We start from the raw sequence: 13,514 nt of genomic DNA on the forward strand, positions 1-13,514 counted from the left end.
GTGGTGAGCAGCGGCAAGTTTGTTGCGGCTTCGATCGTGTGCCAAGAGGGCGCATGGTCATATAGTGGAGATAACTTGACCTTGGGGTCACTACGAGCTTCCTCAACGGAGAGTAGGATTCACACGTGGGTGCACGGGGTGAATCCGAACTTCGGTCAAACAAATCACCGTGTCTTCATTGCATCATCTTTATTTCGGTTTGATTTACTTACCTTGCATTTATAGTTTAGAGTTTGAATTGTGCTTCCGCTCGATCTACTTGGGTGTGCTCTACTTGTGTGTAGGGACTTGTTTATATTGTTAGAAATACTCTGCAAGACACATATCCCAAGTGTCTTATAAGTTCAAGCTTGAGAGGGGACTTGTTCCTGCTGACTGGACTGTCTGCCTGCATAGACCGGTCTGTTATACCGGTCTGACCGGTCCAGGCATTCCCAGCAAGGATTAAGCGTCAATTTTTGAAGAAACGCATATTCACCCCCCCTCTAGGCTACGACATCGCGTGATCAAGATCCTTTCAATTGGTATCAGAGATTTGGTCTCCGGATTGAAGCCTTACCGCTTGGAGAATCACCATGTCGATATTTTGCGAGGTACCGTTTGAGCCCCTTGGTATAAATGGCTCAAACTGCATTTCTTGGTCAGCTCATATTCGTAATATGCTAAGAAACATGGGTCCTTCTTTTGAGCAAGTCATAAAGACTAGCATTCTACCTAAAGGATTTAAAAATTTGTCAAATGAAGAAAAGGAATGCTTGTTGTGTAATCGTCGTGTAATTGACCTCTTGTTTGAAAGCATGGAAAAAGATTTTGCAGATTCTATACAAGAGGAGAAGAAATTTGCAAAGATACGTCTTGATGCATATAGTCTTTGGAAACTTCTAGAGGCAATATGCGAAGAAGATAGTGACGATGAAGATCAAGAAGAAGATGAAGGGTTACTAGAGGAGTATATTACTTCAGAGAATCATACTCATCCTCTTGTAGCTTCTTCCGATGATCAAGGAAGAAAAGGAGCAAAGTCTGCTGGTTCCCTGTTGGAATCGGTCAGACCGGTCTGTATTACCGGTCAGACCGGTCTGACCCGGGGACAGCGTAAAGAGAGCAAAAAGTGCTCCCGATAGCGATCAAGGCAAGCAAGAGCTTCATATGAGTCAACATCTTCGAGTGATGTTGATCACAAGTGCTTGACAGCCGAACTCAAGAAAGGAGATAACCAAGGAGTTGAGCAAGCAATGAAATTCAAAGAAGAGCTTGACAAGCTCAAGATCATCTATGCCTCCTTGGTAAGAAAATCAGAGAATTTATCTACTAACTCCTTGTGTCAGATTGACTCTTTAGAAAAGGAAAATCAAGTGCTCAAGGCAAGGTTGGAGAAGCTCACTAGTGAGCATGTGGCTTTGCAAGGAACTCATACGGAGCTTGAAAAATCCTATGAGATGCTTGTGAACTCACATGTCTCACTTGAAGTGGCTCATGAGGTTATGGCTACAACGGTAAAATCCTATGAACCTCTATCCCACACTTGCACATGCTCACAAGTTCAATTTGACTTGACTTGCACTAAATCATGTTGTTCTCAAGCAAGCCAATCTAGTATTGAGCAAGTATTTGTAGAATCTTGTGATGACTTAATTGCACAAGAAAATGAAGAACTTATGCATGAAGTAAAAAGACTCAAAGAACAAGTGATTAAGTTGAAGGGCAAGGAGAAAGTGAGACCTTCTCAAGATAACCGCGACTCCGTGGTGAAGAAGCTTGAGAAGGGTTCAAACATCACTAGATCAACTCTTCAACAAGATCAAAAGAGTATCAAGCACAAGATTTCAAGAAAGAAGTCTCGAGGACATGTCAAGTGCTATAGATGCCTAGAGAAAGGGCATTATGCAAGAAATTGTCAAATCAAGTCCGATGAGGAAGAGCGACTTTCAAGAAGTCAAAGAAAGCTTCCGAAAAATAGAGTATGCTTTGGATGCAGGAAAAAGGGGCATATGACCAACTGCTGTCCTCAGCAGTTCAGGTCTGACCAGACCGGTCAGACCGGTCACTCCAGACCGGTCAGACCGGTCCAGGCCAGAGCTGCTGCAGGACCCATCAAGAATCCCACAAAGCCCGCTCTTCCACTCAAGAAGATTTGTGATGCTCAGAAGCACAAGTATCAAGTCAAGAGCACCTTCGTCAAGATTAAGCACCGAATTTGCTACACTTGTCGAGTAAAAGGTCATATGAGCAAGGATTGCCCAAATGGTAATTTACCTAACTCAAAAACTGTTCAATATGACTTTGCTAAGCTTGGGAAGGACAAGATGAGTACTTATGCTACTAAGGTGATCAAGTCACCTAATGCTAGCATAAGGGCAATTTGGGTTCCCAAGTCTATTGTGGCTAACGTTGCAGGGCCCAACGAGTATTGGGCACCAAAGAAAGCTTAAAAGGTTGCAGGTACATGGAGATGCATTGGAGAGCTTGGTTCAAGGAATAATCTTGCATATCTTCATCCAATGCTATCTCGGTAACTCGTTTTTAATTTCAAATTGCATTAGTCACTTAACTCTTGGTGAGTACTAGTGTGTCACTTGTGTTGAGTTTGGGATATTCTAAACAAGTGACTAAAGCATTTTCCTTTGAGTTACTCTCCATTTGCCGTGAGATGTGTTTAATGGCTCTTGTGTAGAGCAAGGTCTTGTTTTAGTGCAAGTGAGCAAATATATCTAGTAGACATTCATTGAAGCAAGACATGAGCAAATTAAAGGTTACTGCAGTTTGACTGGTGTGACCGGTCCATCAGACCGGTCTAACCGGTCTAGACTAGAAAACTGCAGCAAACTGAAGAAACGAGAAAGAAGCTATGTGAAAAAGGGTCCTTCTTAGTGTATATGCTTTATAGGCATCTCTTGGGGTCATGTACTTCAGGCAGTAAGAGAATCTAGCACAATTTCAATTAAATATCTTTTTATGTGCTTTATGACCAACTTGTTAAAGTAGTCTCTCCTAGTCTCTTAATATGGATAAAGTGCATATAAAAGAAATTCAAAACTCTTATGCACTTATTTAGGGGGGGATCACTTTACAATTTGTGTCTTTGGGACTAACATTTTCCTCGAATGGATGTGTAGTCTCTTATAGTGTTGATTATGCTCTTTATGGATCCAATGAGAGTTAATATAAGTATACCCATCCAACGGATCAAATATTGATTGACAAAGCATAATCATGAAGTACTTGTGCTACATTGCATACTATTTCTCATCTATGAGAACTAGTGATTGTTTCCAAAAGTTTAAGCACAAGTTTAAGTGGCTAAGAGGCAAAGATATGTTTTCTACTCATTATGCTTTACCTTTGAGCATCTAGGCCACGTATTAATGCTAGTGTGTGCATTTGTATGCATCAAGCTCAAGAAATCTTGTCACCTAGATATTTAGCTAAAACCTTCCTAATTGTGACTGTCAATCATGTATAAAATTGAGTAAGATTTGCGCTAAGCTCTCTAGTGTGGTGATAGCTTGACTTGTAGCATGCTTTGAGTGTTATAGGATATATGTTTTTCGAAAACTCAACTAGCATGATAGGTTGTGTGTCAAATTTGAAAATATTTGAATCTTGGTCTTTGTGACCGTATCAATCTACTTGTGACTATAGTTCTCATTGATTGTTTGATGGCTAGTCACAAGTAGTGAGTTCTTCTCATGTCCATAGATTCCTATCTATATCACTTCTCTCATCCAAGGAGTGGTTATATTGGAAAATCATCTCTTCCTTGGAAGTAACAAGGAGCTCTTGATTCAGAAAAATGTGCTCATCAAAATACTCCTTACTTAGTCATCCACCTATCCAATTCAAGGTTAGCACATAAGGTCAGAAAATATGAATTTTTGGAAGTGCTTAACCATTTGATCAAGGAATTATCTTTCTAAAACTTCTTTGTGATCATTGTCCCGGATTCTCTGGATATTTGCCCGGATACTCTGGGCTACACCCGGATACTCCGGAGATTCACCCGGATAGTCTGGAAAACAACTTCTTTCTGGCACTTCAAGTGCGACCGGTCTGACCGGTCCGTCGGACCGGTCTGACCGGTCCAACCCGGTAACTTCCTTTTATTCCCCTCCGCGGGGTAAAACAGTAAAACAATCTCTCTTTTCACCATTGTGCCACCGACCTCTCCTCTCTTTCACCCGTGTGCCGCCCCTCTCCACATTCCTCTCCATCCTCTTCACTCCATTGGAGATTTGGAGTTCTAGCCCTTGTTTTGATTGCTTCATCACATGCATTGGGGCTAGAAGGGGGAAATCAATCAGTGGTGAAGCTGGTTTTGAAGTTCCTCACGAGTTCATCTCTCTTCCAAGGTATCACATGTTTCTCTCGCCCGATCTCTTAGCTTAGCGCATATCTTTTCAATTCCTTTGGTCCAGTAAGTTCTGCTAGGCCTAGGAACCTTTCCCTAAGAGATCAAGAAGTTTCGTGGCTCGCATTGCTCGGAATCAAATCCTAGGGTTCGGGCGCCGCCCGACCGGTCTGACCGGTCCGCCCGAGCGGTCAGACCGGTCGGTCTGGCCAGAACCCAAAACCATCAGCTAAAGCCACACTTTGCTTTGTAAAGTGCTAGATAATCTTAACATTGTTTATCAAAGTTCTCTAGCATTTTTCCTGAACAAAGATCATCGAAACCGAGTCTTTCTCCAGTTTCTGTCAGGGACCGGTCTGACCGGTCCATCCGACCGGTCTGACCGGTCTGACCAGAACAGACCCAATTGCTGCAAATTGGTCCCTAAACTTTCATCAATTCAATGCCAATCTATTCTTGTGGTCTCATATCTTTCTAATCCATATTTTTGGACCCAGCATCTGCAACAAAATGGCAGGGGGCGTGAGAGGAGAACAAAGCGCAGATTTGATATTGGCGGTGCAAATCAAGATGAGAGCCGTTCTAGTGGCACCAATGTGATCAGCGGCAGAGAGTTGAGGCCTAGGGAGAAAAAGAGATCAGCAACAGCAACTATTGATGACATAGTGGAGGAAAGTGAGCACACCTCTAGTGATGAGGATGATGTGGAGGACTCCCCTTATAAGGTTGAGCAAAGAAGTGGGAAAGCTCAAGCAGAAGAAAATAGTAGTGAGGAAGAAGAAGAAACTGCTGAAGATGATGAAGAAGAAGAGGAAAATGACAGGGAAGAGAATCTCACCTATCCTATTATACGAAGACCTATCAGACTTGGCTCCAGGAAATGTGTTGATTATTATGGAAAGGGAATGACAAGGGAGGTGAAAAGGTGGAGAAGTATTGATCCCTATCCCGGGCCAAAGAATTCAGCTGATCCTAGATTTCACACCCTGTTCCAGCAGGACTTCTATGAGTCAGTTATTCTGAGGGACAGGAAAATTGCCATTGAGGCACAGTGTGTTGATTGGAGGAGCATGGAAAAGGCCAATGACCCTTTATTCCAGGAAATCATAGATGCATGTGAGAGCAAACATGTCAAGGATCTCATGGGATTTCAGAAGGATTGGAACAAGGAAGTCATTGCCCAGTTTTATGCCACTGTGCATTTTAGATATCTGAAAGATGATAGGGCCATGTTCTGGATGATCGAGGGAAACTACTATAGAGCCACATTTGCTCAGTTCATTCGTGTGCTTGGACTTGATAGGCATGATGCAAACAGGCCCAAGATACATAATCAGGTGGTTCTCCCGAATGAGGACATGAAATTCATGTATCCTAGGAGTGAGACAGGAAATGCAGGGAAAGCAACCGGACTCTACACCTTTTATTCCATCATAAACCGGTTGCTTAGAAACACCATATCTAAGAGAGGTGGCAACCCATCAGATATATCACTTCATGCAAAGAACTTGCTGGCATGCTTTGGGCCAAATGGAGAAGAATTTAGTGTGGCTGATTATATATGGGAGGAAATCAAGTATATCTCAGAAAACCCATTGAAGATATGTGCATATGCGCCATACTTGATGGAATTAATTGAAAAGGCGACAAAGACTAAATATCAAACCGATGTAAAACACGAGTCTTTTCGCCCTAAGATGCCCAAGCATAGAAGGGAGCCATCACCTCACAGATACTCAGATCCTAAGGATAATATAGTTGAGGAAGAAGAAGATGGGCAGCAGCACCATCAGCAGGAGGCACCAGGTACTCAGGCTGGGACCGGTCTGACCGGTTCCCAGTACCGGTCTGACCGGTCTGGGCAGGCAGGGCAGGGTCCCTCGTCCTCTCGGCATGAGAAGTCCACCTCTCCCATTAAAAGGCTAATTAATTTGTTTGTGGGGATGTATAAGAGCCAGAGAGATATAGAAGTTGAGCAGCAGAGGCAGTGGAGAGCTAGCAAGAAAGAAAGAGATTCAGTTAAGATGATGCATAATGTAATGAATCTACAGCCGCCTCGCTCACCCGTTTCTCCTTCACCTCCTGAGGCTGTAATACCATCAGTTGAGGACCGAATTCAAGGATATATGGACTCCGGATACTTTGAGCAGTATGGTCATATCTTCTACCCGGATGTCAGTTGTCCTTCTCATGCACCTCCACCACCTCCTGGAGAAGGAGTGTTTGGCACATACCCAGAGTATTTCTCTGGAGGAGGAGGACTTTCTCATATGTCATCTCGACCTTCTGCGGCAGATCAGCTTGCTACTCGCTTATCCGACGCTGTGTTTGGCCACCACTGGGATGATCATTCCTCTTTAGGTGGAAACGGAGGAAATGGACAGTGATGGGCAGCCTAGTTTCTTCTCCAAGCCCCTTTTATGGTGATGGATGACAAAGGGGGAGAAGAACAAGATTAAAGCTTAGGAAGAGAAGCCTGAAGCAGAAGAAGGAGCCCTAAACCCTGAACAAGGACTAAAGCTTGAAGAAGGAGAAGAAGAGAGAAAATTCAGAGTTTTTGCTTTCTGTTCTAGACAGACCGGTCTAATGGACCGGTCTGTGCTTTGGAGCTCTGAAATTTGTAATAATCTCGTACTTTATCTAGTCTGTGGACTTGAGGACATTTGTATTGTGTGTTAATGAGTGTAATAGACTTAATCATTCTATCTAAGTGATATTGTGATAGTGTGATGCAAATTGTTTGATGTAATGTTTTTTGGCTGGCTGTCTGGGGCAGACCGGTCTGACCAGTCTGTGAGACTGGTCTGACCGGTCGGCACCAGACAGAGCCACTTTCTTTTCATTATGATGAACTGAGTTATCCTGTCATATGCATCACGTGTAGAATTTTTGTGTAGGCGCACATACACTTTTTCACCCCACGGATGCTGAGATTTAGGGGGAGTTCCATCTTTCTTTGATTTGTGCAACATTGGCATGTGAGGCCAAATTTGTTGAGTTTTATTCATTTGCACAAATTAAGGGGGAGCTCAAATTAAATCAGGTTGTCATCAATCACCAAAAAGGGGGAGATTGAAAGAGCATCTAGGCCCTAGTGGGTTTTGGAGCATTGATTGACAACACGATTAAAGGACTAACTTGTTTGCATGAGATTATGAACAAGTATTTAATTATGAAATGAATATTAAAAGAGATAGCTCAAGTATTGCAAGCAAGCGTGTTTATCCCATTGGTATAATGTGTATGTGACAAGCAAAACAAGAAAAGAAAAATAGAGCAAAGTACATGATTGATATAAAGGCTCTAATATTTGCGAAGGCTTGTTTCGATCTATGATGGGATTCAAAGTGACAAGTAAAGATTTTGTGAATGAGACGTGATATGCTTATGCATAGTCTCAAATATAGAAGATCTTGTCACATGTGATAAATGGATGTTAACTTAAGATGCAAGCAAGCAAGGCAAAAGAGAATGAGACATGAGTTGATGCATATATGATGTCTCAAATTGGAAAGCTTGCATATAAGATTCAATTGAGAATTCGAATTGACAATGAAGATTTCATGCATGACACAAATCAATATGAGTTCGAGATGGATGGCTAGGATAAAGGTAGAGGACCGAGAGGCGTGTTTCAAGAGGCTACGCAAGCGATGGCTTGGGCGAGCAAAGAAACCGATACGGGTCAAAGGCCGGAGATCCTAGGGTCATGGAGAGCTCTATGTTGAAGAGTGTCATTATTCAAGAAAAGGAGGTGACTTGTGAATCAAGGTGGATTTCATTCCTATGCAATACAAAGATTCAAAGTCACTAGCTCAAAGCGGGTATGCTCAATAGAAAGAAGATGTTGATGCCCTCACGGTATTGATCGAAGAAAAGTCGGCATGATCATATTATGAAGAAGCTCAAGTAATTGTGGAAATTGTATATTTCTTTTATGCACTTGAGAATATGTATGCCGTACTATTAAGAAGGATGCAACATCAGTAGGTTTAGACAATACCAAAAGTGCTCAAACCAGTCCCTAGAGAGTTTACCCTAAGGAGTGAGAGCTAACTGCAGAAAACAGAGAGGGGCCGGTCTGACCGGTCCAAGGGACCGGTCTGACCGGTCTGAGCAGGGTGAGCCTCCAACGGCTAGTTTTCAAAACCGACCGGTCTGACCGGTCTGGGGGACCGGTCTGACCGGTCTAACACTGACAGGGCAACGGCTAGTTTTGTGAGAAGGGGTATTTATACCCCATGACTTCACCCATTCGTGGGTGCTGATGCTAGAACATTTCAGAACATCTTGAGAGCCTTGTGAGCACTTGGAGAGTCCTCCCCAACCTCTCTTTATGAGAGTTACTTGATTCAAGGTGAATCTTTAAGTTGGGTTGAGTGAATCCATTCCTTGAGAGTCATTTGAGCAAGAGAGAAACATCCCGAGATTTGAGCACTTGAGGTTGCGTCGGCCAACTCGATTGAAGCATTTGTTACTCTTGGAGCATCGGCTCCTAGACGGCTAGGCGTCGCCGGCTAGCTCCCAAGGTTGTGGTGAGCAGCGGCAAGTTTGTTGCGGCTTCGATCTTGTGCCAAGAGGGCGCATGGTCATATAGTGTTGAAGAGGAGATAGCTTGACCTTGGGGTCACTACGAGCTTCCTCAACGGAGAGTAGGATTCACACGTGGGTGCACGGGGTGAATCCGAACTTCGGTCAAACAAATCACCGTGTCTTCATTGCATCATCTTTATTTCGGTTTGATTTACTTACCTTGCATTTATAGTTTAGAGTTTGAATTATGCTTCCGCTCGATCTACTTGGGTGTGCTCTACTTGAGTGTAGGGACTTGTTTATATTGTTAGAAATACTCTGCAAGACACATATCCCAAGTGTCTTATAAGTTCAAGCTTGAGAGGGGACTTGTTCCTGCTGACTGGACTGTCTGCCTGCATAGACCGGTCTGTTATACCGGTCTGACCGGTCCAGGCATTCCCAGCAAGGATTAAGCGTCAATTTTTGAAGAAACGCCTATTCACCCCCTCTAGGCTACGACATCGCGTTATCAAAATCCTTTCACTCTACATGGTAATCCTCCTGGTTGACCTGAGGCTGGGACTCGGATGTGGCCAGGAGATTGGGATGTCGTGTTCTTGGAGTGGAGTGCAGGTGAGCGAATAAATTATTAAATTATCTAAGCCGTTCTTGGCTTCGTGTGCCATGGGCAGAGGTTCACGTAGCTGGAGTACCTAATTCTTGGATTGGCGTCCACCGTGCCGACGTTCCTTATCCCCCTCTCCCTCGTAGGGAAGGTGAATAATCTGTCACATAGTTATCTTGTGGGTAGACAAGTGTTTCATCGTCAGATACAAACGTGTCTCACATTGATAGGTCTACGATGCTGTCGAAATCTGAATTTTTCAAATGTGTTGATCCTGAATTCCCGATATCGATGGGGTGACTGCTGTTTGAAGTATAGACTTCCATGTGGATGGGAATTGTCCTTTAGGCGCTGAATTACAGAAGTAATGTGCTTTATCACCAATTTCTGCAGCCAGTACCCATGTTTCTTCAGATGCGTAGCCTAAAACTAAGATTGGTTATAGCCGCTAATATTTGCTCTGGATGGTGACTGCCTGGTACAATTGTCCTTGAATACCCATTTGACCTGCAAAATGTTGATTACTTACAAACTTAGAAAAGTTCGTTTAGAATACAAGCCACTAAACCAAACAATTTTTTATCAATTAAAACACTACCCTAAGCATAAAGGTCATCTCTGTGCCAAAAAAATTAATTATTTTGTTTAGCGCATGTGGAAGTGCCCCGTTTACATATATATAAAATTGACCGGTGAGGGACAAAACAGACATGGATTACCATATGTTTCTGATATTTTCAATGGCTACTCAAGTGTTTGGTTGCTGTTTTTTACTTCTCATGCAAGATCTCTGTATTTGATTGTATGTTTCCCAATTTAGACTAGAGCAGGAGTGGAGATGGCACTGATTGATGTGTTCCTAACAGCATTCGCATCCCTCTGTGGAGATTATTTGGAGGGGCATCAGATACTATAACTACAGACATAACAGTATATGGTCATCCCATCATACTCTGCTTGTATCAACAAAATTTATGAATACTTTCACCAAAGTTGATATTCCATATTTCCCAACCTAGATTCCAATTGTGGCCCCAAATGAAGCTGCTCAATTGGCTGCAAAATATTGAGTGCAAGGGTTTCAAACGCTAAAGCTCAAGGTTGGGAAAAACTTGAAGTCGGATATACAAGTTCTGAAGGCTATACGGGTCGTCCATCCAGACTGCTCATTTATCTTGGATGCAAATGAGAGATATACAGCTGATTAAGCAATTGAAGTTCTCGATAGACTAAACAGTTTGTACTCCTGCAAACTCTGTGCTACTATATGAATTCGCCTTTTGATCATTCCTCAATATTTTGAATTTATTAGCTGTCCATTATCTGGGTATTCCAACTTTGTCCCAGTATTTCTCCAAACTTATTTTGTTTTTATTCCATCACTGGTTTCAGAAATGGGTGTGACCCATGTACTCTTTGAGCAACCAGTTCACAGAGATGATTGGGATGGTCTCCGTGATGTTAGTATTTTTGCCATGGAGAAATACAAAGTCGCTGGCGCTGCTGATGAAAGTTGTCGGAATTTACTTGATGCTCAGAAAATAATACATGGGAATCTAGCTCATATGATTAACATCAAGCTCGCCAAATTAGGGGTTATCGGAACCCTTGAAATAATTGATGTTGCAAGAAAAGCCAATGTTGCTTTGATGATTAGCGGTATGGTTGAGACTACAATCGCTATGGGCTTTGCTGGTCATTTGGCTGCTGGGCTTCATTGTTCCAGGTACGTTTGTAGTGGAAGTATGAAAACCTTTTTTTTTACATTGTCATTAGGATTCTCCAGCCCACAAATTGAAAGAAATATCACTTTGTTTGACACCTTATATCTATTTTTGGCTGCTAAATTATTCTTGAAACTTAAAGGTGTAGTTTTATTGGTCTGGACACATTCCTTTTACTGTTGGTCTGGACACACTCCTTTTACTGTCCGAAGATTCAGTGTATGGCAACTATGAAGGTAGTCTTACTCTTTTTATATGTCTTCAGTTCCTCATTTAAAAGCAGTAGCCACTAGCAGACTACAATCATGGCTACTTTTATTAAAACAGAAAACTACAGTTGTAGGTCCATTAATTGTTTCAGGCCCACAAAGATTCAGCAATGCTTTTGATTTCTGCATGTTGCGTCATAGACGTGTTTTTCCTGGACTCAGCCTGCTGAACCAAACCCTTCTGTATCACAATTTTTCATTGAGGAAACTATTTATGCCGTGGAAATCTATAGTGTTATGAGCTGGTGGAGTACTGATTTTCAGATCTGTCATCTCTTTGCCTTGATGCTGCTTATAAACTCAGATATTTTCATCTATAATACTAATGTCTTGATGTTGCTATGTTTGTTGTTGGGAAATCTGCTCCTTTCTTCCTTGCAGGATGCAGACCTTCATAAAACAAATTGAAGCTCAAACTGTGTTTCTAGTTCATATGGCTCATACGAATTCTCTTGCTAGCCTTTGGGTCTCTGTACAAGTTCACAAATGACCATGACCATCGTGGTTTCCTTCACTTGGACAACAATGGATCGGTATGTCAAGTTATCCCTGTTGCTTACTTACCCTCTGCTTTCCTATAAAAGTTTTGTATTCTTCCCCATGTTAAAGTACTATTTATTGTCTGAACTGACAATATAGCCACCAGCAAAATATGTTTCGATCTTACCGTAAATTCAAAATTCTTTATCATATACAATCACAAATGTTAATTGTAAATCTCTAAAATAATAGTATTTCTAAATTTGTATTGTTTTTTGTATTTTCCCCTAGCGTACTTTCAGATATTTGTGTTCCAAAATAGCTGCAATCACAATTAAAAAAAAATATGAAAAGATTACATTCGTTTAATCATAGCAATCAATCCTCACATTTGCAGCCCTTATATGGTACCCATTTTCAAAACGCCTAAACAACTATATATCAACCCACCTTCCCTCTCATACCTATTCACCCTCAACTATTCCATGGCAATATATCTAGGGTCATTATTATCTACCCAGAAAATACCATTTAGAAAGAAAATGGAACGACTTCTGTGTAATATCTCATACAGATTATTAGCATCTCTTATCTCACCCACAACAGTATGGACCATTGTACTTAGGCTATGTCCGCCGAGCTTGAGAGGTTCTAAGTTTCAGAGCCCAAAACTCTTTTCTACTGCAGCTATTAAGGCCATATGCACTGTATTGTGCTGAAGTGGTTTATAAAGCTTGGAATGCTGCCAAGAAGTTTCTAAATTCAAATGCTACCAAAGAACTTCTACAAAAAAAGCATGCTGCTTTCAATTCAATTCAAGGAAGGATGTGCTCCCAGTCTTCATTGCCAAAAAAAGAGAGAAAATCATGTGACTTCCTAGAGCACTAATGAATACAACCTTAATACAGGTAAGCATCAATCTTATTCTATTATCTATTTCAGAAGCACAACAAAATAGATATCTTGTATTTTAAAATTTAAATGTCCTGCAGGAAACCATGTGCAAGAAATGTTTTATGGAAGCACTTAGAGACTCCAAGAACTTCGGAATCCAATTTGTCAGTTTGCAATAAAATGTTTACGCATATCATCTTTGTAACTTTATGTTGTTCTGCATTTAAATTTCTAGGGAAAAAACAGAGATGTTAGCTTTAGCACCATTGTGCATACATGTACCTATGTATTTAGGTGGCTATTACAAAAAATAAATAATATCTTTGTACATTCAATATTCTAATATAAATATGTGCTTTCTATGTTTACATATCTTGAAAAAAGTAAAGGCGCGCCAAGGCGCGTGCAAAGTACTAGTAGAAGAGTGGACGACCGATGACATTTTCACTTTTTCCTGGAACATGGACGGGCTCAGCAGCTCAAACACTGGCACTTCTACTGTAAACTACGCGAACCTTTTCTTAAACTTGAAAATGGACTTGTCATATATCGTTAATAAAATATAAATTGTTCTTGAACAAAATAAACTGTTCCGAGCATAAAATTGTGCTTAATAAAGAAATCAAAATGTTCCATCCAAAATAGAGGGTGTTAAAGTA

General features: G+C 41.5%; 1 pseudogene; it reads left to right on the forward strand.

The window, feature by feature from the left end:
* The first annotated feature begins 797 nt into the window (after positions 1-797).
* On the forward strand, positions 798-13,227 carry LOC120674497 (annotated as a pseudogene).
* Positions 13,228-13,514: the final 287 nt, after the last annotated feature.

The sequence above is a fragment of the Panicum virgatum genome, chromosome 5N, assembly GCF_016808335.1.
Source record: "Panicum virgatum strain AP13 chromosome 5N, P.virgatum_v5, whole genome shotgun sequence".
In the NCBI taxonomy this organism is placed as follows: domain Eukaryota; kingdom Viridiplantae; phylum Streptophyta; class Magnoliopsida; order Poales; family Poaceae; genus Panicum; species Panicum virgatum.